This window comes from Vitis vinifera, chromosome 18, assembly GCF_030704535.1.
Source record: "Vitis vinifera cultivar Pinot Noir 40024 chromosome 18, ASM3070453v1".
Taxonomy (NCBI): Eukaryota; Viridiplantae; Streptophyta; class Magnoliopsida; order Vitales; family Vitaceae; genus Vitis; species Vitis vinifera.
In genome coordinates, this window is record NC_081822.1 from 26,803,193 (window position 1) to 26,826,718 (window position 23,526).

Consider the following 23,526-nt stretch of genomic DNA (forward strand, 5'->3'; position numbering starts at 1 on the left):
TCAATAAATGTTTTTGTTCGAGCCCCACTTAAACTAACCACTACCAACTACATATCATAAAGATTTCAATTCCAAACACTATTTATTGGCTTTGACCTCCTTAGCTATATTGATAGAACCAAACCTTGTCCACCCACCACTCTCACTGCCAACGACACTGTAATACCCAACCCAACCTATTCTTCATGGCTTCGTCAAGATCAATTGATCCTAAATGCACTTATTGGCTCCGTTTCACCCACCATAATTCCATTCATTGCCTATGCCACAACCTTTCGTGAAGCATAGATCATCTTCACCAATACCTATGTCAAACAATCACATGTCTACATTAAACAAGTCAACAACCACCTAAAGAATCACACCAAGGGTTTGCAAAGCATCACTACCTTCATACATACTATTAAAGCACGTGCCAATGAACTTGCTCTCCTTGGTGCCCTAATGGATGAAGACCCATGATGAAGAAATGCTCCAATGAATATGTAAAACAAAATGGTACAAGCTCAAAAAATGTATCAAAGGCAAAAAAAATTGAAATTTATCTTTTTAAAATTTGATAATATTTTCTTTCAATTTCAAATTTATATGCATATGTATATGTATGGCTTGCAATCTTATCTTGACACTTGTTGTTCGCCTAATTAGGTGTATAAAGTACTTCAACGTTTGCAACCTAATCATAAGGGGGTCTTACAAGAAATGGGGTTTGGAGGTATTTTAGGGTTACGATGTACTAAACTTGATTGTAGTTTATGTCATTGATTGGTTGAGAATTTTGACACTTTTTCACAATTATTAAGTGTGTGTAGTCTGGTGAAGTTAATTAACATCGGGAACATTGAATTTTTTAATAGATGTAAAAACTTTCATTAGTATAGATGCGTACCTAAGAATGACAATGAGGCTGATTTTTTTAAAGACCCTTCTTGCCCTCGGACCAAGTTCAAGACAGGTTCGAATATAATTTTGTCTTATCTCACCCCATTTAATATAAATAAATGACATAAGATTGAGATTGAGGTGATCCTTCTTAGACTCATCTCATTGTCACCCTTAGGTTTTATCTAAAAGTTCCATTTCTAAGGTCTTTTCTACCTTTCTTTTAGATGGAAATAATGTGCAATATATTCTCTATTGCTATGGTTGAGTGAGAACTAGTAAACCCAGAGCCTCTTCCTATGCCATCTTTATACTATAATAGCTACATACTTCACTTAGAGTCCACGAGACATTCATGATAGATTATCAAAAGATATATGTCTATGCACTGATGGGTATGCACAACTATGCTATAATATATGACATGGAACAATGGATTGTACAATAATATAATTTACTAGTTACATAATTATCATTATAAAATTTTTACTTTGTCAATGTATCATAATATTTTTAGATGTGCTAATTAAATTACCATTTTGTTAAATTATAACTTTTCAAATCAAAATAAGAAGAAATATAAAAATTGCTTTTATAAATGTTTTTAACCAAAAATAAATAAATTTAACACTTCACATATTTTGATATTAATAAAAATAAACAATTTAACCGTTAATAATATTTAGACACTAATAAAAAAAAATAGTTTGAACACTGAATGATATTAGGCTGTATTTAGATTTAAGTTAAATTCAAGTATATTTAAATTTTAGACATAAATAAATAAATATCACGTTAATTTTTTAATTTAATTTAATTTATTTTTTCAAAAGTAGAATGAAGAAGTTGTTAAAAGAAGTTAAGTCATTTATTAATTAAGAGAGTGTATGATAAAACTTAATCCTTATTACTTAATTATTGAAATTAATTTTAAGATGAATTATTTTTATTTTTATTTTGGTAAAATCAACTTAATTTTTTAAAAGTTATTATATTAATATATTTAAACTCATTAATTTCTCTTAATATTTATCTTCATAAACTTAAGCTTGTTAAACATTTATATTAAAAAGTACTATTGTGAACCTACAAAATAACTACAAAATATTTACTAAAAAAAAAAAAGAATTCTAAAAATAAAGCATGGTTATCACCAAATATGAACAAAGAGAATAAAAAAAAAAATAGTATTTAGAATAAGTTAATTATTTTGATTTAATTTTAAATTTTAAATGATGATAAATAATTATTTTATCAAACACTAAGTTAATTTGCCACACACATCCAGTAACTATGACTCATGGTTGTTGTTGTCATTCTCATCAGGAGGTCGCATTAATTTAAGCACCATTTGAATAATTTTCTTTCTTATGTTAGATAAGAATGAAAATATTGATTTTTACCAATATATCATTAGTTGGAGTTTATAGATATATAAAGAAATATCAATGAAAATTCTAAAATATATGTATATGAGATGGAAATTGACAAAACCTCATGAAATGTTGGAAATAACTCAAAAAATGATAGAAAAATATTAATGTATATATTGATATTGTTTTAAGAAAAATTGATAAATGTATAATAAATTTGAAATATTAGACAATAATATACCGAATTGGGAAACATTAATACTAAAATGATAATGCATTAAGTTTAGATATATTGAAGGATATAAAAAATATATTGATATATATATTTATATTTTTTATTTGAAAATGTTAATAATTTTATTTATAAATTTATATTTGTCCTATATTTAATCACTATATAAGAGACATAATAAGATAATTAAAATTAACTTATTTATAATAATTTTATTTTAATTAATATATAATTATTAGTATATAAAAGATATTGTGAAAGACCCACGCTCAAATCTTGATATTGTGTGTTTTTTTAATAGCTTTAAGAAAATCCACATTGAAAAGGGAAAACAAAATAATGAATAATGAATTGCTATGTGACATCACTATTATAAGGTTGTTGTGCTTCACTTTGGCAAATGATGCATGGGCTATCTTTGGTTGATCAAAGGCCCACTACCATGATTAAAATTTTTGAAAAACTTAGGTATCTTAATTATTTATTTTATATTAATGAAAAAATAATTTATTAATCTTATCTATTTTTTATTTTTCTTACCATTTTTTTTTTTAAATTTCCAAGAATGTAACATAGCCTAAATAAAGCTTTATGAAAACATATAGTTAATTATAGAGAGCTTTTACACAAAGCTAAGTTTAATATAAAAGATAATATCTTCTAATTCCTTAAGATCTGTTTCTTTTTCTTTGCCTGTCAAAGTTTCATCTAGTTACAAGTTATCATATCATTAAAATAGATTACATTTTCTATTATTTTATAATAATCTCATTTCTTGGTAAATAGTTTTTTTTTCCTATGTTTTGATTATCATAAATGTTAAAGCAATATTTTTTGAAAATTGAAACAAATCAATTGGTCTAATTGATCCAACCACCAAGCGACATTATGGTTTTTGGCTCTAAGTCTAACACCGCCTTACCTTCCTGGCCTCTCATTTCTATACATATCCTTCCATGCATTCTCTGGCTCTCCCATTCTCTTTTTCAAAGCTGCATCTTTCCTAATGGCTCTATTTGGTTTCCAAGAAAGTGGTCTAGGTCTCTTTCTTTTTCTTGATTTATCTTTGGTTTAAAAGAATTAGGAGTGAAGTAAAGTGTGTTCTTGATTTATGCTAGATTTCTCTTTTTCAAACCTACGTTTTGATCTTTTCTCTCCTGCTCTGTTTAGTTTCCAAGAAAGTGGTCTAGGTCTAATATGCGCTGTGTTTTCTTTCTTTTTTCTTAGTTTCTGTTTGGTTTTCCAAGAAAGTGAAGGAAAATGAACTCTCTGCTCTCTTTTTCTTGGTTTATCGATCTTTGGTTTACCAGGCACAACGGTGAAGTAAAGGGGTTCTTGATTCACGTTTGACTTCTCTTTTTCAAACCTCCGTTTCGATCTTTCCTCTTCGGTTCGGTTTAGTTTCCAAGAAAGCGGTCTAGGTTTAATATGGATCATAGTTTCTTTCCTTTTCTTGGTTTTTGTTAGGGTTTTTCTTTTACTTGGTATATCTTTGGTTTACAAGAAACAAGAGTGAAGTAAAGTAGGTTCTTTATTTATTTATTTTTTTTGTACTTTGGTTTCTCGTTCTCAAACCTACGTTTTTATCTTTCCTCTTCTGCTCTATTTGGTTTCCAAGAAAGTGGTCTAGATCCAATATGCACTGTGTTTTCTTTCTTTTTCTTGCTGTCTGTTTGATTTACAAGAAGTAGGAATGAAGTACAGTGCATTCTTGATTTTTGTTTGGTTTCGAAGAAAGTGAAGGAAAATGATGTATTACTTGTTATCGTTTTTTTCTCGATGCAGAACTTAAACATCTTCAATGTTCCTCACCCCCAAATGCATCATACAACATTCAGTTGTTCAAAGGTCAGATGGAAAATCTATCTGTTCTTGTTGCCTGCATGTTTGTCTTCACAAATCATAGATGACTTCATTAGCATGCATATGTATGAGCTGACATGATAGTGCACATGGCATATGTTGGATTGGAAAATACATATGTCTATATGTTTTCATAGTTAGGATAAACATATACCAAACAAACAATTCTGTAAATGAAATATCATTGTATTTATTTTAATTGTTGCTTATAGATATGATTTCAATATACTCAGAGACTCTTATTTTCAGTCTTTTCTTTGGTGTCAAATTAAGCTGGAGACCCACCCTCCAACTTGTCTTAGCATTCAATGTAGGCACTCAAGTTTAAAATAGGTTCCAAGTGTCATTTTATCATTGTATTTATTTTCAGGTCAAGTTAATTAAATGAAATATCATTGTATTCATTTTATCCAGAATTATTTGATATTATTGCGAAGTCCAGACGACCAATTAACTAACCCCCTAGGGAACCAAATCTGAAATTACTTGTCCATATTTTTGTTCTCATATTCTAGGAAGTGATGTATATTAATATTTCATGGCTATGTTGAGCAACTATTTTAGACATGTTGTTGGGAACCTTAGATTACTTCGTTCCCATGCCTTGGATCATGTAAGGTGCATGCAAATCTATCCTAAACTCTCTAAATCTATTACAGCGAATAAATAGGTATTCAAAAACAATAAGAATACAATAGAAAGCATAGATGTAGAGAATAAAGCCACATACCTTTGATCTGAATGTTCTCGGATCGATTCCAATTGATGTAGATAACCCCAAAGTTGTAGTAGATCTCGTAAACACCATGATCTTCCGCTTGATGACTCCTCCTTGTATTTAAGCACTGAGATAGTGGAGATCTCAAGGGTGGAGGCTAGGGTTCTCTCTAAGACATTGAAACCCTAACCCCTAAAGGGGTATTTATAGGTTTCCTACTAGACTTAAGTGACTTAAGTCCACCATGGGGGGCTTGGGTCACTTAATCTAACCCAAAAAGGTTGCTAATTGATTAATTAACTATACAAGACCTTAATTAATCAATTAGCCCAATCCAAATATGCTGCTCACTCATCCCTATGCAACATTGGATAATTACCAAAACACCCTTATACACAAAAGTGAACTAAAAACCCATCCAACCCTCATAAACTACGCCATTAAGGAATATGAGCTCATAGTGGGGACCACTGGGACCCATAGGTACTGACTCCCTCATAATCAAATTATAAAATTGACTCAACATCCCACTACAGAGAGTCAACTACTCTCTAGTACTCTATGTAAATTACGAGACACCAAGTGCTCAGGTCCATGACCTACTATCCACTACATGTAGACTCACCATGAACTAATATCCATAATCTAACAAGGCAGTGCTATTACCTATCAAGATTACCTTTCAAATCCTTGAGTTACAGATCCAACTTATTATGTGGTCAACTAACATACTCTAGCTCCAATGAGTACATGTCAAATTCCACTATAGGAATTACTATAGTCACAAATTTCATGATCACATTTCCTTTGGATCACCCAAGGGGACACACTGTCTCAATCCCATGAGATATCATGGTACCTTTATTGAGAATATCTATTGTCACCAGCCTCCATCAATAACGACCCAATCCATAGGGATATATGACCACTTTAGGGTCTCACCCATAGGTCAAAACTTCCTGTTGATTTGGGCATAGGCTCAATATCCTCTCAAGGTTGAGAGTCCATGCAATTTAGTAGCTTGGTGAATCATGACAATTAATAGCCTTGCATCATGATTCATCATAGGTCCTGTCTAGTGTGCATCACATACACTAGTACACTCATCATAGGAAACTCATCTTGATGGCCTAGACAAACCATCCCTTCAATTAGGAGGTGGTGCACTACAGTCTCAATTGGTTTGCCCAAATCCATAAACAAACTGTGGACAACTTATCTACTTATAGGGAACCCATGACTTGTATCTTGTACGCAACTCCTAATGTACCCAAGTCATGTACAATATAAGAAACATGAGTTGAATACTCAAATTAATGTCAATATACCAAGGGGATAGCAAGAGGATAGTTAAGTCTAACTTTGTCACAGCATGTCTTGCTTTTTGGGGCTCAATCCCAACAATGTGTGAACATTGTAGGTTTAGGTTGAATATTTTTATTCAAAATCTGAATTCAGATGCAGATTTAAGGAAGGTTCTGTACTCTTGTTGAATTAATTCCTAAAAGAAATGTCAGTATGAATAGGATCCTTGAGATAACTCAGAAACCCATCTTTATTTAGTCCATGTGTATATATAATTACCCTTTCCAAGTGGTGCAAATGGGCTGTGATGAGAGAGAGAACATGAGGATTTCTGTAGAAGTAGGGCATGAGAGTGGGCAGTTGAGGAGGATTCACGTGAGACTTAGAGGACAAAATCAGAATTAGTGAAGTTGAGAGCATCGGAACGTGGAGAACACCTAAGCTGATTGTGGAAACGGTGGCAGTTGATGTGAGCACTAGATTTTTCTAGAATTGAGGCTATTTGGTGCACGGTTTGTGGAAAAAAAGGTGGCAGAATGTTCTAGAGAGTCACATGGATTCAGTGCATGGTTTTGGCTTGGAGGGAAGATGATGAGAAGGTTTTAGAGAGGTGGCTGTTAGTGGACAAATTTGAATTTGAGGGAATGAAAGAATGGTCAGATTTTTTAGAGGGAAGTCTCTAGAACTTTGGGGAGGTCTGAATACAGTCGGGGAGGAAAAATAGAGTGAACTGAATTTTTCTTCAAGAGAGAATATATATTATGCGACATAATTCTTTAGTGGAGAAACGTGCAGCTGAATTCGGTCTTAAAGGAGGGAAAGATGTAGCCGAGTGAAGAGAGATTATAGGAGAATTGAGGGCACGGATCAGCTTGGAAAATTGAGAGAACAATCAGAATTTTGGGAAGAAAAGTTGAACACAGAATGGTTGTTATTGGTTGAGAGCATGAGATTCTTGGGGAGGCAAGCTGATTGTGTATGACTGTTAATGGTGGAGAGGTAAGTTGATAGTGCATGGCTGTGGGGAGAAAAGCAACAAGCATATGATCACACCATCAGATTTTGAAACCACCAGATTGCTAGCATAAGCATGCATCAGGTTGCTGAATTTTGAGAATTTGCATAAGCTTGTGAAGAACAACACCACGAGCTGAATTTTGGAGAATACACACTAGCCGAACTGATGAAGAAGGCATGCATAGCTGCATAGAGAAGGAGACCACCCACCAGGTTGCTGATTGAAGCAACACGCATCAGCCACTGAAGATACCATCAACATGCATCAGCCATTGAAAACACCATCAGCATGAATCAGGTTTTAAAGAGATACATCACTGAACTTTGAAGAGGATTTTGAGGTAAGCTGCTGAATTTTTTTTTTAGTTTTTGATTTCATCTTCTTCAGCTTTTTCTTCTTCTTCTTCTTCTTCTTTTGCATCTTTTGAATATGAGATTTTACCATGCTTGGGTGTGGTTATTGGAGGCCACACAGATTGTTGAATCTGATTGAGATATGCTTCTCTTTTTAATTATGAATTCATGTTGAAAATTGGATCATGATGTGTTCTCTTTTTAGTTGTGATTTCATGTGGAAATTTGTTTGTGATGCTCTCTATCTGTGGCTGTGAATTCATTAGCATTGTTGGCAATTTAGTTTCTATTAATCTTTGTTAGAATCTCAAATCATTTTTCTTAAAATCTTCTCATGTTCATCACCTAATTCAAGCCTTTGGAGACCACATGAAATAAGACTTTGTGTGAAATTAATTTTTTGATTTTGTTTTCTTTGCTTTGATCTCAATTTGGTTGTTTGGTTTTGTGATGATCAACTTGTTCACTTGCAGCCATGATGCCACTATGAACACACAAATATCAGCCACACTTTCACTTTCATCACACACAACTCAGCATGCTTCACTCACTTTCAGCACACACCACTTTGTTTCCTGAGGAATTTTCTTCTTTTACTTGTGTGATTATTTGTGTTTGTTAGTGATTTCAAAATGCTTATCAATCTACCTTTCTAAAAATCAATTCTCAAATTTTCAAATTCATCTTAGACATTGTTAGGTTATGAAAATTAATTTTTCAAAATCATGCAACCACTTTATTTCGGTATGCATTCTTACTTTGGTTTTCAATGATTTTCAATTTTCTTACACTTAATAAAATTCACAACTCTAAAATAATGGAGTAATTCATGGCCTTCATGAGCTTCATCATGATTATTAAGGGTTTAGGGAAGTGTGGATCAATTCATGAAAATTAAATTAGGCCTTGGTGAAGCCCAACATTCTAAGTCTCCAAAACAACCCCTTAAGCTATGAGTCTATGACCTTCAAGATATTAAATTGAGTTTGGACACTTTAGAAATTATCAAAAAATCTTTTTCATGATTGGATGAATTTTTTAATCTTCTTGAAAAAGTTGGAGAAATTTTATTTTGAACAAAAATAATCTCCAAGCTAATAAGTAAAATCAGTTTTTTCAGAAGGTCTAGATTCAATTCAATTTTTGATACATGACATGTTTCTATAAAATTAAATTGGTTTTAGAGGTTTTTTAATTTATTTTGATATTTTTCTCATATTTTGGACTTCTCAAATAGAATTTTAGGCTTTTATTTCACTCAAAAATAACTTTCTATGTATGAGAAATAAACCCATCTTTTTGTGTATTGTGCTAACTCTAATCTGTAGATGTTGAATGTTTAATTAAATTTTTGAATTGATGAATATATTTTTTTAATATCCTAAATATTTTTCATGTAATCTAGACATCTCAAATAAATTGTAAAATTTTTAGTTTGATTTTATCACACTCTTAAGATAGTTTTCCAAATTCACCTTTGCATATAATCATATTCTTCCTTATTTTTGAATGATCAAATGTTTGATTAAATATGGGATAGATGGGGTATAATTAGGATTCTTGGACACTTGGGCTCTATTCTAGATCATTAAGGATGATGCACAATTTTTATTTTTTATTTTTGGATTTAATATCACCTCTAGCTATTTTTTACGGATTTATTTTGTGCATGTATATGTTATGTCTTGTTTTATGAGTGATCCCAAGTTTAATTAAATGTAGGGTAATTCAAGTATAATTAAGTTTCTTGGTCACTTGGGTTTATTCAAAACTCTTTAAGGATGATGTACAATTTTTGTTTTGATGAAATATCACTTCCAAATATTTCTTACGGATTTATAAAAGCATGCCACTATTATGACAGTTGTGTAATTTGTATGTTTTTATTTATTCAACATCTTTCCACATATTTTTGAATTTCTTTGATCCTTCATATGTATTGTGGACATGTTGTACATATTTGATAAACCTTCTTGTCTTTGCTTTGTTTCATGATCTCATATTTAATTTAGTTTTGAAAAATTATTAGTTTGGTTGCTCTATTGATATTATGTTTGGTTTAATTATCTTAAAAATCATTAGGTTGATTTTTTTTTTAATCTCATGCTTAGTTTAGTTTTTAAACATTATTAGTTTGGTTGCTTTGTGGATATTACTCATAGTTTAGTTTCTATTAAAAATCATTAGTTTGGTAATTCTGTTGATCTCGTGTTTTGTTCAATTTTTAAAAGTTATTGGTTTAATAACTTTGCTGATATTATGCTTAGTTTAGTTTCTTTGAAAAATCATTAGTTTGGTTATTCTTTTTATCTCATACTTAATTTAGCTTTTAAATATTATTAGTTTTGTTGTTTTGTTGATATTATGTTTAGTTTAGTTTCTTTGAAAAATCATTAGTTTGGTTATTCTTTTCATCTCATGCTTAATTTAGCTTTTAAATATTATTAGTTTTATTGCTTTGTTGATATTATGCTTAGTTTAGTTTCTTTTAAAAATCATTAGTTTGGTTATTCCATTAATCTTATTTTTAGTTTAGTTTTTAAAAAATTATTGCTTTAGTCGCTTTGTTGATATTATACTGGGTATATTCTTTTAAAAATCATTAGTTTGGTTATTCCATTAATCTTATTTTTAGTTTAGTTTTTAAAAAATTATTGCTTTAGTCGCTTTGTTGATATTATACTGGGTATATTCTTTTAAAAATCATTAGTTTGGTTCTTCAACCAGTGAATGCAAAGTCTCCATGTATTTCTCAATGCTAGGTCCCTTTGCATCCACAACACACATTGCACTTATCATTTCATCAAGCTTTTCAGTAGCTTCATCTAATTTATTTTTTCTAAAATGCTTCCTAGATGATTCTAAGACGTCACAACTCTTCTCAAGATCATCACGATCAAAACTTTGTGAAGGTAAACCGGGATATAGCATAGTTAATGTCTTTCTCTAAATTAAAACGTGGAGCAACACGAGAGCTCCCCGTTACTAGCACACCTTCAAATAAACTTTCTAGCTCTTCAACAATAGCCAATGGCCTACTCAAAAAATATTTTGCTTTTGGATGGTTCTATTATTCATGATTTCAACTCATTATTTATATTTATAGAATATAAGAGCTAAAAGAAAATATTGCTCACCTTCACATAGTTTTCCCACCTCTCATTAGGCCAATTGAATGTTTTTGTTGATTCGTAACCATGTCATGTTGCCTCAATCAATCTCTTCCTTATTAAATATTGTTTTTTCATATAATCCCACCCATTCCTACACTGTTTAATATTAAAACCAACTCATGTTCGCTTCTTCATTTCTTCTATAATCCTAGCCCATGCAATAGGTTTCAATGTTCCTCCCAATCTAAAGCCCATATTTGCTTTTTGAGACAAAGCTCAATAAAATTTTCCCTAGTCGTAGGATCACTCCAATTTGCTTTAGGCTGTTACCCATCTATAAAAATAATGCTAATTAGGGATATTGAAATGATATTTATAATATTCTAAGATAAGCTAATAAAAAGGGAAATTGAAATTTAAACATCAAGCATGATAATATAATTTAAACACATAAAATAACATGAGGATATTCCAAATTTTTTAAACACATTTTTATTCTAAAAGGCATCATAGAAGTGCATTTGAATACTTTTTGAAAACTATTTTTTATATACTTGAAAGTACATGTTTCAACCACTTTTTACATTATTTCAATATTAATATAATTAGTATAAATCTACAAATGTTCCCAGTGATCTCACCTGCCCACAAAAATGCCTATTTTCGACTCCAACAAATCACAATTTCCCATTAATTTTTTTCATTTAAAAACCCTTAAAAAATAAATTAAAGGAAAAAAAAAAAAAAAAGTGAACAAAAGTTGTACCCACCAAGCCTTTTGTATAAAATTGGGGACTAAAAATGAAGACTTTAGGGTGGTAGTAGCGCAGGGTGATTCATCAAGGAGTTGTCAATCAACACTTTTGATCTCATGTTTGGTGCCCATGACACACCCTAAGGCCTTTGAATGCTAGGAATATTCATAGAAAAAATTCAAGATATTGGTTTCATACTATATTCTCACCAAATCTCAATTAATAGACCAATAACTAAAAAATTAGCCTTCAATCAATGTATTAGTTGGGGCATGAGAAAAAATTTAGGAAAAATTTAAACATATAAAATAATAATCCCACTTACAAAAGAATGAGCACAAAATATAGAATAATAGGTCGGATATGAAATGTACTTGTGATCATATTTTTTATTAAGTATTGATTCAACAAGGGTTCAATAAAATTTATGAGGATACTTTTTGGGTTTTAAATATGATGTAAAGTGTATTTAACCCTAATAATGATATCTACATGGACATTGTTCCAATCTGTTTATTTGTTCTTTGTACTTGAGGTTGATTTTATGAGAGAAGAAGGGTGGCTTACAATGAGCAAGGTAGTCGATTGCACAAGATCATTAACTATTCTATGGTTGAGAGAAGCATCTTGAGGTTGTTATAGAGCATCAAGAATGGGATATTTATGCATGATTTCAGAGTGATGGAATGTCTACATTTTGATATTGTGCACCAATCTTTAGTGTCGATCATGCAAGAATTTAACTCATAGGATCAATATTACTAACAAATAAATAAATAAATAAATTACAAAACATTAAATTGATGGCAAACAAATAAACAAACAAACAAACAAATAATCAATAATTAAGTGAATCAAGACTAAATTGAATAAAGAACAAATTATATTTATATTTTTTCAAAGTAAAGCTACATAAAATTATGTTTTCTTCTAAATGTAATAAAATAAGTTATAATCTTTAAACACATGCTGCCATATTTAAAGCAATTCACGCTAGAGCTAGTATTGTTGGTCAAACCACCCAATACAATAATAATTCCACTAATAATAATAATAATCTAGACGTGCACGCACTGTTACTGAAAACCCATATAATAACAATTCTAATCTTTAAACTCATGCTGCTATATCAAAACCAATACATCTAGTAAAAGTCAAACCACCCAATATAATAATAATTCCACTTGAAAAAAGTAATCTAGACTTGCACTATTACTGAAAACCCATACATAGAAAAAACAAATAACTCACCTAGCTGGCTTACCAAACAACCTGGTGGTGTGTAGCTGTTTTCACTTCTCTAACGGTGCTCGGGAACAATGGCGTGCTGGTTGATGGGAAATGATTGATTTTTTTTTTTATTCCTCAGCTAATACATTTTCAAGGATGCGCGGATGGATGGGTTGTTGTCCATATGGTCCCGTCAGTGAGTTTAAATGTCGTCTCTCTTCCCTTTGAAAACTCTCTACCGATCCATTCAGACAACCGTATTTCTCACGCTCTCAAAAACTCTTCCTTTCGATCCCTTCAAACAGCCCCTCTCATGCTGTAAAAAATTTTCCTTTTTGATACCCTCTCATAGCCTTTCTATCTCTATAAAACCCTCCATCTCTTATCCCAAAATGGAAGCCTGGTGATGATAAAAAAAAATCAAGAACAGCCCGTTGATAATAAAAAATCAGTAGCAGCCCGGTGATGATAAAAAATCATAGCAGCAGCAATCCACTCTTCCTTTTTTTTTTTTTTTGTTCTTTATGGCAGCCTCCTCCACTCTGAAAAACTCCTTCCCACTCATTTTAAAATGGCACCCTTCCTCCCAAACTCTCTTATTACGGATCACTTCAAATATCCTCCCTCCTACGTTGTACTCCTCTCATTTTTTCTCAAAACTCCGTCAGACTCGTCTCTCTCAGTCAATCCGTGGTTCCTCCAATCAGTCCTGTTGACTTTACCAACATGGAAAAAAAACCCCTCACCAGTCTGGAGAAAACCCGTAATCTTTCGCGTCAATCCAACATGATTAGAACCCTCTCCTTTTGAACCTAGCCTTCATTCATCCCTATACACACCGAACATCTTCTTTTCACCTGCCAAAATCAGTTTTGGTAAGTTTCTAAACCTTCCCATCTCTCTCTTTCTTCCCTTTTTCATATCCGTCTTGGGTTGAATGCTCTTTCAAATCACGGCTAAATCTCTCTTCCATAGAACCATGCAATAAAAATAATAAAAACAAAATCATCCAATTTAAAAAATAAAAAAATAAAAAATAAAATAAAAATAAAAATAAATAAATAATAATAATAATAATAATAATAATAATAAAAATGATTAATCATATACATGTATAAGATAACCAAAATATTATTTCATGATAAAGAAACATAACGTTAGTATCATATAATATCCTAAAATAAATAAATAAAAGAACAAATAAATAAATAAACAAATAAACTAAAACCTACTTAAAACAAAAATCAAACAAATAGAATTCCAAATGACAAACCTTAGTGTACTAAGCTTAAAGAACTACCTAAGGGATTCTAAGTGGACCTAAAGTGGTGCCTAGGGTGGTGCCTAACAGACCTAGGATGCGTAAATGGGCCTAGAGTGGTGCCTAATGGGCCTAAGTGTATCTAAGTGAACCTAAGGTGCCTAAGTGGGCCTATGGTAGTGCCTAAGTGGGCTTAAAGTGGTGCCTAATGGGTCAGGTGTGTTTAATGGGCCTAGGGCGGTGCCTAATGGGCTAGGTGTGTCTAATGGGCCAAGTGTGTCTAATGGGCTTAAGGTGTACTAAGTGAACCTAAGGTGCCTAAGTGGGCTTAGGGTGGTGCCTAAATGGGCTTAAAGTGGTGTCTAATGGGCCTAGGGTGTACTAAGTGGGCCTAAGGTGGTGCCTAATGGGCCAGGTGTGTCTAAGTGGGCCTAAGGTGGTGTCTAATGGGCCAGGTGTGTCTAAGTGGGCCTAAAATGTACTAAGTGAACCTAAGGTGCCTAAATGGGCCTAGGGTGGTGCATAAGTGGGCCTAGGATGCCTAAGTGGGCTTAAAGTGGTGCCTAATGGGCCAGGTGTGTCTAATGGGCTTAGGGTGTACTAAGTGGGTCTAGGGTGGTGCTTAATGGGCCATGTGTGTCTAAGTGGGCCTAAGGTGGTGCCTAATTGGGCTTAAAGTGGTGCCTAATGGGTCAGGTGTGTCTAAGTGGGCCTAAGGTGTACTAAGTGAACCTAAGGTGCCTAAGTTCGCCTAGGGTGGTGCCTAAATGGGCCTAGGATACCTAAGTGGGCTTAAAGTGGTGCTTAATGGGCCAGGTGTGTCTAATGGGTTTAGGGTGTACTAAGTGGGCCTAGGGTGGTGCCTAATGGGCCAGATGTGTCTAAGTGGGCCTAAAGTGGTGCCTAAGTGGGCTTGAAGTGGTGCCTAATGGGCCAGGTGTGTCTAAGTGGGCCTAAGGTGTACTTAGTGAACCTAAGGTGACTAAGTGAGCCTACGGTGGTGCTTAAGTATGCCTAAGTCTAAATAGGGTTGCCAAGAATGGGTTAAGTAAATCCCTTAGCCAATGTCTCCAAGGTGGCTTAGAAAAAATACGCTACATGAGTAGCAATGGGCCACTTGGAAATTGTTGTAAAGTATCAAACAAATATCTAATAAGACATGTGCTAGGAGAACAAAATGGAGGGTCTAAAAATATGCCCCTCTTTTGTAGAGATCATGAGTGTAGGGAATGTGAGTAAAAATAAGAATAATGAGCAGAACAAAGTGAACTATACCGAACAACTAAAAAAAAAGGACCAGAGATTTTGTCCAAGCACATGATGAGAGTAAGCTCAAAACACGGGGTCGCAATCACAAAGATGGAACAACTCTATGTTGTGAGCTCAAGGCTCTACGCAGAAAATGATGACTCTGGGTCATAGAAGAGAAACACCTTTGGGTGGTGAGCTTTGGGCTCTCTATGGAAAAGAAATGACTCTGGGTCATAAATGAAAATGGACTCTAAGTTGAGAGCTCTAGGCTCTAAATGGAAAAGAAATGAATTTGGGTCATAAATGAAAAAATCGACTCTAGGTCGAGAGCTCTGGGCTCTAAATGGAAAAAAAATGACTCTAGGTCATAAATGAAAATCAACTTTGAGTTGAGAGCTCAAGGCTCTAAATGGAAAAGAAATGATTCTAGGTCATAAATGAAAAATGACTCTAGGTCGAGAGCTCTGCGCTCTAAATGGAAAAGAAATGACTTTGGGTCATAAATGAAATCGACTCTGGGTCAAGAACTCTGGGCTTTAAATGGAAAAGAAATGACTCTGGGTCATAAAAGAAAAATGACTCTAGGTTAAGAGCTCTAGGCTCTAAATGAAAAAGAAATGACTCTAGGTCATAAATGAAAATGACTCTAGGTCAAGAGCTCTAGGCTCTAAAGGAAAAAGAAATGACTTTGGGTCATAAATGAAAATCAACTCTGGGTCGAGACCTCTAGGCTCTAAATTGAAAATAAATGACTTTGGGTCATAAATGAAAAACGACTTTAGGTCGAGAGCTCTAGGCTCTAAATGGAAAAGAAATGACTCTGGCTTATAAATGAAAAAACGACTCTAGGTCGAGAGCTCTTGGCTCTAAATGGAAAAGAAATGACTCTGGGTCATAGATGAAAATTGACTCTAGGTCAAGAGCTCTCGGCTCTAAATGGAAAAGAAATGACTCTAAGTCATAAAAGAAAAACGACTCTAAGTCGAGAGCTCTAGGCTCTAAATGAAAAAGAAATGACTCTGGGTCATAAATGAAAAATGACTCTAGGTCGAGAGCTTTGAGCTCTAAATGAAAAAGAAATGACTCTAAATCATAAATAAAAATCAACTCTGGGTCGAGAGCTATGGGCTCTAAATGGAAAAGAAATTACTCTGCGTCATAAATGAAAAATCGACTCTAGGTCGAGAGTTCAAGGCTCTAAATGGAAAAGAAATGACTCTGGGTCATAAATGAAAAAAAATTGACTTTGGGTTGAAAGCTCTAGGCTTTAAATGGAAAAGAAATGACTCTAGGTCATAAATGAAAATTTGACTTTAGGTCGAGAGCTCTGGGCCCTAAATGGAAAAGAAATGACTCTGGGTCATAAATTAAAAACGACTCTAGGTCGAAACCTCTAAATATAAAAAGAAATGACTTTGGGTCATAAATGAAAAACAACTCTAGGTCGAGAGCTCTAGGCTCTAAATGGAAAAGAAATGACTCTGGGTCATAAATGAAGAATCGAATCTAGGTTGAGAGCTTTGGGATCTAAATGAAAAAGAAATGACTCTGGTCATAAATGAAAATCGTCTCTAGGTCGAGAGCTCTCAACTCTAAATGGAAAAGAAATGACTCTGGGTCATAAATGAAAAATCAACTCTAGGTCGAGAGCTCTAGGCTCTAAATGGAAAAGAAATGACTTTGGGTCATAAATGAAGAATCGAATCTAGTTCGAGAGCTCTAGGCTCTAAAGGAAAAGAAATGATTCTGGGTCATAAATGAAAATCAACTCTAGGTCGAGAGCTTTGGGCTCTAAATGGAAAAGAAATGGCGACCAACTTGGAAGTGGATAGGAAGGAAATTGGCTCAAATCCGTATACTCGAAATGTCGAGGGTCGGACTACTGAACTTGTAAGGAGAAATATGCCCCAATATCTAGGGTGCTCACACTCCTGAAACAACCAGTGAATCAATCATCCGTCGAAATCACTGGGTCAGAAACTGATGCATCATGGCAAACCTCTGAAAAAATCTGAACTGAAAGAACTCTCTATGTCTCAATAGTTGCTCTATCGACGGATCTCGAAAGGTACATCTCAGAGTATGTATCGAAACTCATCTAAAAGCATATCTTGAAGTGCACAAAAAATATTACTCATCTAGATAACCTAATTCGCAATGTAACAATGACGAAAGCAATCTATCTCATGAGCATCTGGCTAAAAGATCCACCCATGCTCCTCGGGTGGAGCTTGATGTGATCCATCTCTATCTCAACAAATCCATGTAAGGAGGTCCTGATACAGTCAATCATCGAAAGCCCTATACTAGTACTCAATCTAAAACCAAGTTGGTCATTGTCCCAATCTCAAGAATACTTAAAGAAAATGAGGAAATATGCCCCAGTAAAAGATCTGATGTCAAGGTCATGAGATAAATAAACAACACCTATTATCCATCGTCATACCACCGCGCAAACAAAATATCATCAAGGAGAGGGGAATATGCCCCAGTATGGATATTTGATGTCGAAATCATAAGGTAAACAACCAACAATAATCATTCATCTATGCACAATCTCATCAAAGAGAGGGAAATATGCCCCAATATGGATATTTGGTACACAATAAAAAACATGACATCGTCAACCAAACATCTGTCAACATCAATCAATCTCCTCATAACATCAATCAAACATCTCAATGATCAAGATCAAGGATAGCCACATAACCCAACCACGACTAAGGATCTCATAGCAAAGGGAAAATATGCCACAGTGTGGATATCTGATGCACAGCAAAAGGATGAATCCAATATCATCAATGGACTGTCTCCAACTCAAAAATCCAATAAACATTAATATACCAAGCAGGAGAGAGAAACTAAATGCTTCCAAAAGTATCTCACATAAGAGAAAGCATGGTAACGACTAACTTCAACCAATCTACAAAAGTCTGTCCAAGTGAAGACTATCAAAGATAACGTCTGATCTCATGGCCTTAAGGTGGTCTTAAGACACGAGATGTAACGTAAGCCAAGGTGAGAAGACAAAGAAATGAAAGAAAACTAGGATCAAATACCCAATGATCAAACCCATACCCTCGTGTATAGTGTACAACGCATAGGAAAATCTCATGATCATGTGAACTTAAAAGCGGTCGATGGGAACATCGATGGTGAAATGAGAAAGGAGGAGAAGTGGTCAAGCCATCAACAAGTCATGTAAATGATGTGAAGAAAAGTGTCGAATCGGGAAAGTATATAGGTGTTGGAATGGCATGAAAAAGGGAATAAATAGTGGGAAAGAAGTGATGGAAAATCAAATCAAGGTAGTGAGAAAGTAAAAAGGAATAATGAGCAACACATATTAGTACAACAAGGTAAACCGTATCACTCATGATGGAGTAGTAAAGAAGACACTGATTCGGGGACCTTAGTGAAAGGTTAATCAACTCTCATACCTATAAAGTAAAACAACTCTGATCCTGGAAACAAGGGATCTCATAAAACTAAAAAAAAAAACCTCACGAAAAACTCTCATCCCTCAAATTGCTTAATGAGAGTGACTCATGAAGTGAAAAAGTCCTCATGGAAAACTCGCACAAACCCTCAATGATAAATCCAGTAATCAACCCTCGAATAACAACGCATGCTTGATGGAATAGGATATCAAGTACAAACACATCACTGTGCTCTTTGTTTCTTTCTTTTTTGTATTTTTTTCTGTATATCCAGGTCATCAATAAATCATACTCCAATGAGAAACTAAAAGGAATGAATAAACTCTCTCAAATCACTGATGAACACACAAAACCCTATCCTATGAAGGCAATCTCTCAAACTAAAGTCTTCGAATCAATGCCAGATGATGGAATGAAGAGAGTGATATGACTACCCTATATGCATCAATATGTGAAGAATCAACATTCCCAGTGAAGAGAATATGCAGTGTAACGACCAATAATGAAAGCCAAGATAAAGATGAAAATGTGAAAATAGTCGAATGTAACAAACGGGGTGGTGAGGTGATAATAGAAAAGGTGAGAAAGATAAGCTCATAAATCCAAAGCTCATGAGACTGTCCTAGCAAAGCATGACTATACATCAAAGGACCCTAACCCGGGTGTATAAATAAGAAGTAGGGCTATAGAAAAGAAAAAGGTTATAACATACCACGTGAGGCTCGATGGGCTAGCAATAGTCTAATATATAGATAGGGGTGATAAAGTGTAAGACTAACTGAAATGATGGCCACCCATCCTGCGACCATGGTCTCAAACGTAATACTTGTTCAACTGATCCACATTGGTAGGCTCTGAAAATTGGTTTCCATCTAAGTCGTCAACCATGCAGCTCCTTCTGGAGTCAACTCTCGAATAACATGAGGCCCACTCAACCTAGGTCTGAACTTCCCTCTAGGGTCTCCAACTAAACTCTCTGAGAATCCTCAAAACAAATCCCCTTTCTGTAATGGTCTAGGCTTAACTCGTTTCCTGAAAGCACGAGCCATCTTTCTCTGATAGGCCTGAACATGATCTGCTGCTCTCAATCTCTTCTCATCTAAAAGGTTAAGTTGATCAAATCTAACCTAAGCCCACTCTATCTAAAAAATTTGCTGCTCGAGAGCTACTCTCAATGAACCCATCTCTGTCTCGACTTGAAAAACAACCTCCATACCATACACTAGAGAGTAAGGTGTAGCTCCCGTAGAGGTGCAAAAAGAGGTACGGTATGCCCATAATGGGAAAGAGAGTTTCTCTTACCAATCTCAAGAAGTCTCAACCATCTTCCTCAAAATCTTCTTTATGTTCTTATTTGCGACCTCTACTGCCCTATTAGTCTGTGGCCTATATGCAAAAGATCCATGATGTCGGATGCCATATTTCTACAGCAAAGTGTCAACCTCAGCACGAAAGTGTACCCCTCTGTCTGAAATAAACTCATGTGGCACCCTATAACAATAGATGATGTGTGATCTGATGAAACTGGCGACTCTAGCAGATGTCAACCTTGCATGTGATGTAGTTTCCACCCACTTGGTGAAATAATCTATGGAAACTAGGATAAACTCATGACCATTGGAATATTTTGGTGAAATCTTACTAATAATATCAATACCCAATACTGAAAACGGCCATGGCGAGGTCAAAGCATGTAACTCTAATGGTGGTGCATGAATGAGATCACCATGAATCTGGCACTCGGGACATCTTTGAACAAACTGATAGCAATCTATCTTCATAGTCAACCAAAAGTAATTTGTCCTCATAATCTTACGGGCCAACATATGTCCTCCCATGTGTGGACCACAAACTCCTGCATGAACCTGTCTCATCACTTGATATGCAGAGGCTCAATCTAAACATAATAAAAGCATACCATTAGTTGATTGCCTATATAGAGTCTCTCTGCAAATCACAAATCTACTGACCAACTGCCTCATTGCCCTCTGATCCTTGGCCGTGGCAGCCTCTGGGTATGTGCCAAATCTAAGAAGCTGATAAATGTCATGATACCAAGGTAGATCATCCCAGGCCTTTATCTCGCCAATCAGACAATAGTAAGCGGGTGCAAACCTTGACTCAATCAACAATGGACGTATAACCACATCAGTTGGAATGTCTACAGAAGAAACTAAGTAGCTAAGGCATCGACAAACTGGTTTTGCGCTCGAGGTAGACGAGTATATCTCAAGTCCTCAAATCTCCCAATTAGTAACTCTAAATAAGCATGATATTGCCTAAGCTTTACATCCCTAGTCTTCCAATCTCCTTAAATCTGTCTAAGTACCAGATTGGAGTCACCAAATACCTCCATCTATCTAATTTCAAGCTCCAGTGCAGTCTCTAAACCAAGGATACAAGCCTCATACTCAACTATGTTGTTCATGGCGGGATGTTGGTCTGAAAACGCCAAGCGAACTGACCTCGGAATATGATCACCTTGGGAGGATATCAACAAAATACCTATCCCAAACCTTGAGTGGTTGGATGCACCATCAAAGTGCATGCGCCAACCTGATAAGTTAGTCATAGCAATGAACTCTTCATCTGGAAAATTATCGTCAACTGGTCTATTCTTAGATATCGGTAATGAGGCCAAGTGATCGACGACAATACTTCCCTTAATAGACTTCTGAAAAATATACTGAATATCAAACAATGTTAGAAGTACGAGACATCTCATCAATCCACCAGTCAATGCGGGTCTATCAAACAGATACCTTAACGGATCTAGCCGAGAAATCAAACACACCGAATACTCAGTCATGTAATGCCTCAATCTCCTGGTGGCCTAAACTAACGCTAAGCAGAGGTGCTCAATCATAACATATCTCATATCATACTCCAATATCCTCTTACTCAAATAGTAAATAGCTCGCTTCTTCCCGGAGTCATCGAGTTGAGCTAGCATGCATCCCAAGTCGATGTTTGAAAGTGACAAATATAGAAGAAGTGGATGTCTTGGCATAGGAGGCACTAAAACAGGAGGAGAAAGCAAGTACTCCTTGATATTCTCGAATGCAATCTAACAGTAATCATTCCAAACTGTTGGCTGATTCTTCCTCAAAAGACGAAAGATGAGCTCACATATTGATTTCGTGCCCAACTGGTGTATATCCTGTTGATTAGTGCTCAATCAACTGGTGTACCTTGATTTCGGTCCTCAGACGGGAGTAATCAAAAAAATTTATAACCTATTTCACCATGTACTAAGATAGCCTCAGCTAGCATAACATAGTGGCTCTAGGATCGTTCACTAGGATGGGTTTTCAAATTACAACTGATATTAATTCAAAGCTGAATTGATGCTTTTTCATTTCAAGGTTAGCATTAAAAGAAAACATAAAGATGTTTGAAAAGGTTGGTTTTAAAGTGAAACCAATAGAGTAACGGAAATTACTTACAAAGAAAAGTGTTTCTTGGAGTTTTTGGATCACTAGGCTTAGGTTCCTATTACAAAAAGAGAGTTATGGTCACTTGAATCTTTTCCTCGCATTGGGGATTTAACATAGAGTTATTTCTCGAATCGGTGTGGTATAGATGCTTCCCCTTAATGGGTTCAAACACTAAATCCCTCTCACTGATGCATCTTGTAATGGTTCATACCTCTCACCTAGTATTGGCCATTCAAGGTGATCCTTAACCTTGGATTACCCGTCAAAAGCTCGCAAGAGATAACTAATGGATGTCTCCTTGGAGTCCAAAAGCTTACCAAGTGTTGGCTATTCTAGAAAATCCTACCTTTAAACCACCTCCCAAAGGCTCGCAAGAGATAAACTAGTGTATCTCAATGGACAGAGACCACTTGCCTTACCAAGTGTTGGCCCAGGTGATTTTAAGGCGTTTTAAGTTAACTAAAAACATAGAAACCATTAACGAGTCACTCTTTCTCTTCATTAAAAACTGAAACAACAAAACTTCCAATTTTTGCATTTGGAACCTTACCTGACTTTCTTCACTCCAAGAGACAAAAAGTCTAGCCACTCATCCTCTGTGGCCTCAGCGGATGTTTGGCTAGGAAGAAAATGAAAACAAAAATGTGAAGGAAAAGCAGAGCAAGTGCTTTGTAAAATATATTTCTTATTATGATCCTCCTCTCGTGGATTTCATATTTACATTGGTTTAGAGATATATATAGAAGATATTTTCTAAGAAATATCCAGAGAGACATTTTTAACCTCCCTTTAGATATTCTAAATATCCCAATAATATCTTTAGCTGATTACAAGGAGAAAATAGAAATTTACACAAAATATCTTGAGAAAAAATCTAACTGAGTCGATCGCAAATATCTGATATTACACAGGTGGATTTCGCAAGTTCTAATGCAACTTGTGAAAATTTCACAAGTTGAAATTGTCCATTTCGCAAGTTAAATTTGTGATTTCACAACTTGGAGGTGATTTCACAACTTGGAGATGATTTCGCAACTTGATTCACAGCTGCGAAAATGGAATTTGAACTTGCGAAGTGGCACACGTGTGCCTATAGGTGGTTTCGCAAGTTGATTTCGCAGTTGCAAAATTTTCGCTTAGCTTGGTGCGATTGTCTTCAAATGACCATAACTTCTTCGTTTCAGCTCCGATTCGTACACCGTTTGAAGTGTTGGACTCCTACACTTCCCGAAATTCGAAATGATATATAGTATGTATAAAATGGACTCCATAAAATTCTCAAAATGTGTCCTAAA

The 23,526-nt window shown here is 34.7% G+C and overlaps 1 pseudogene; it reads right to left on the reverse strand.

Annotated features, from left to right (window-relative positions):
- LOC132253144 (uncharacterized) overlaps window positions 1–21,603 on the reverse strand; it is a 43,034-nt pseudogene extending 21,431 nt beyond the window's left edge.
- Between the last annotated feature and the right edge of the window lie 1,923 nt (window positions 21,604–23,526).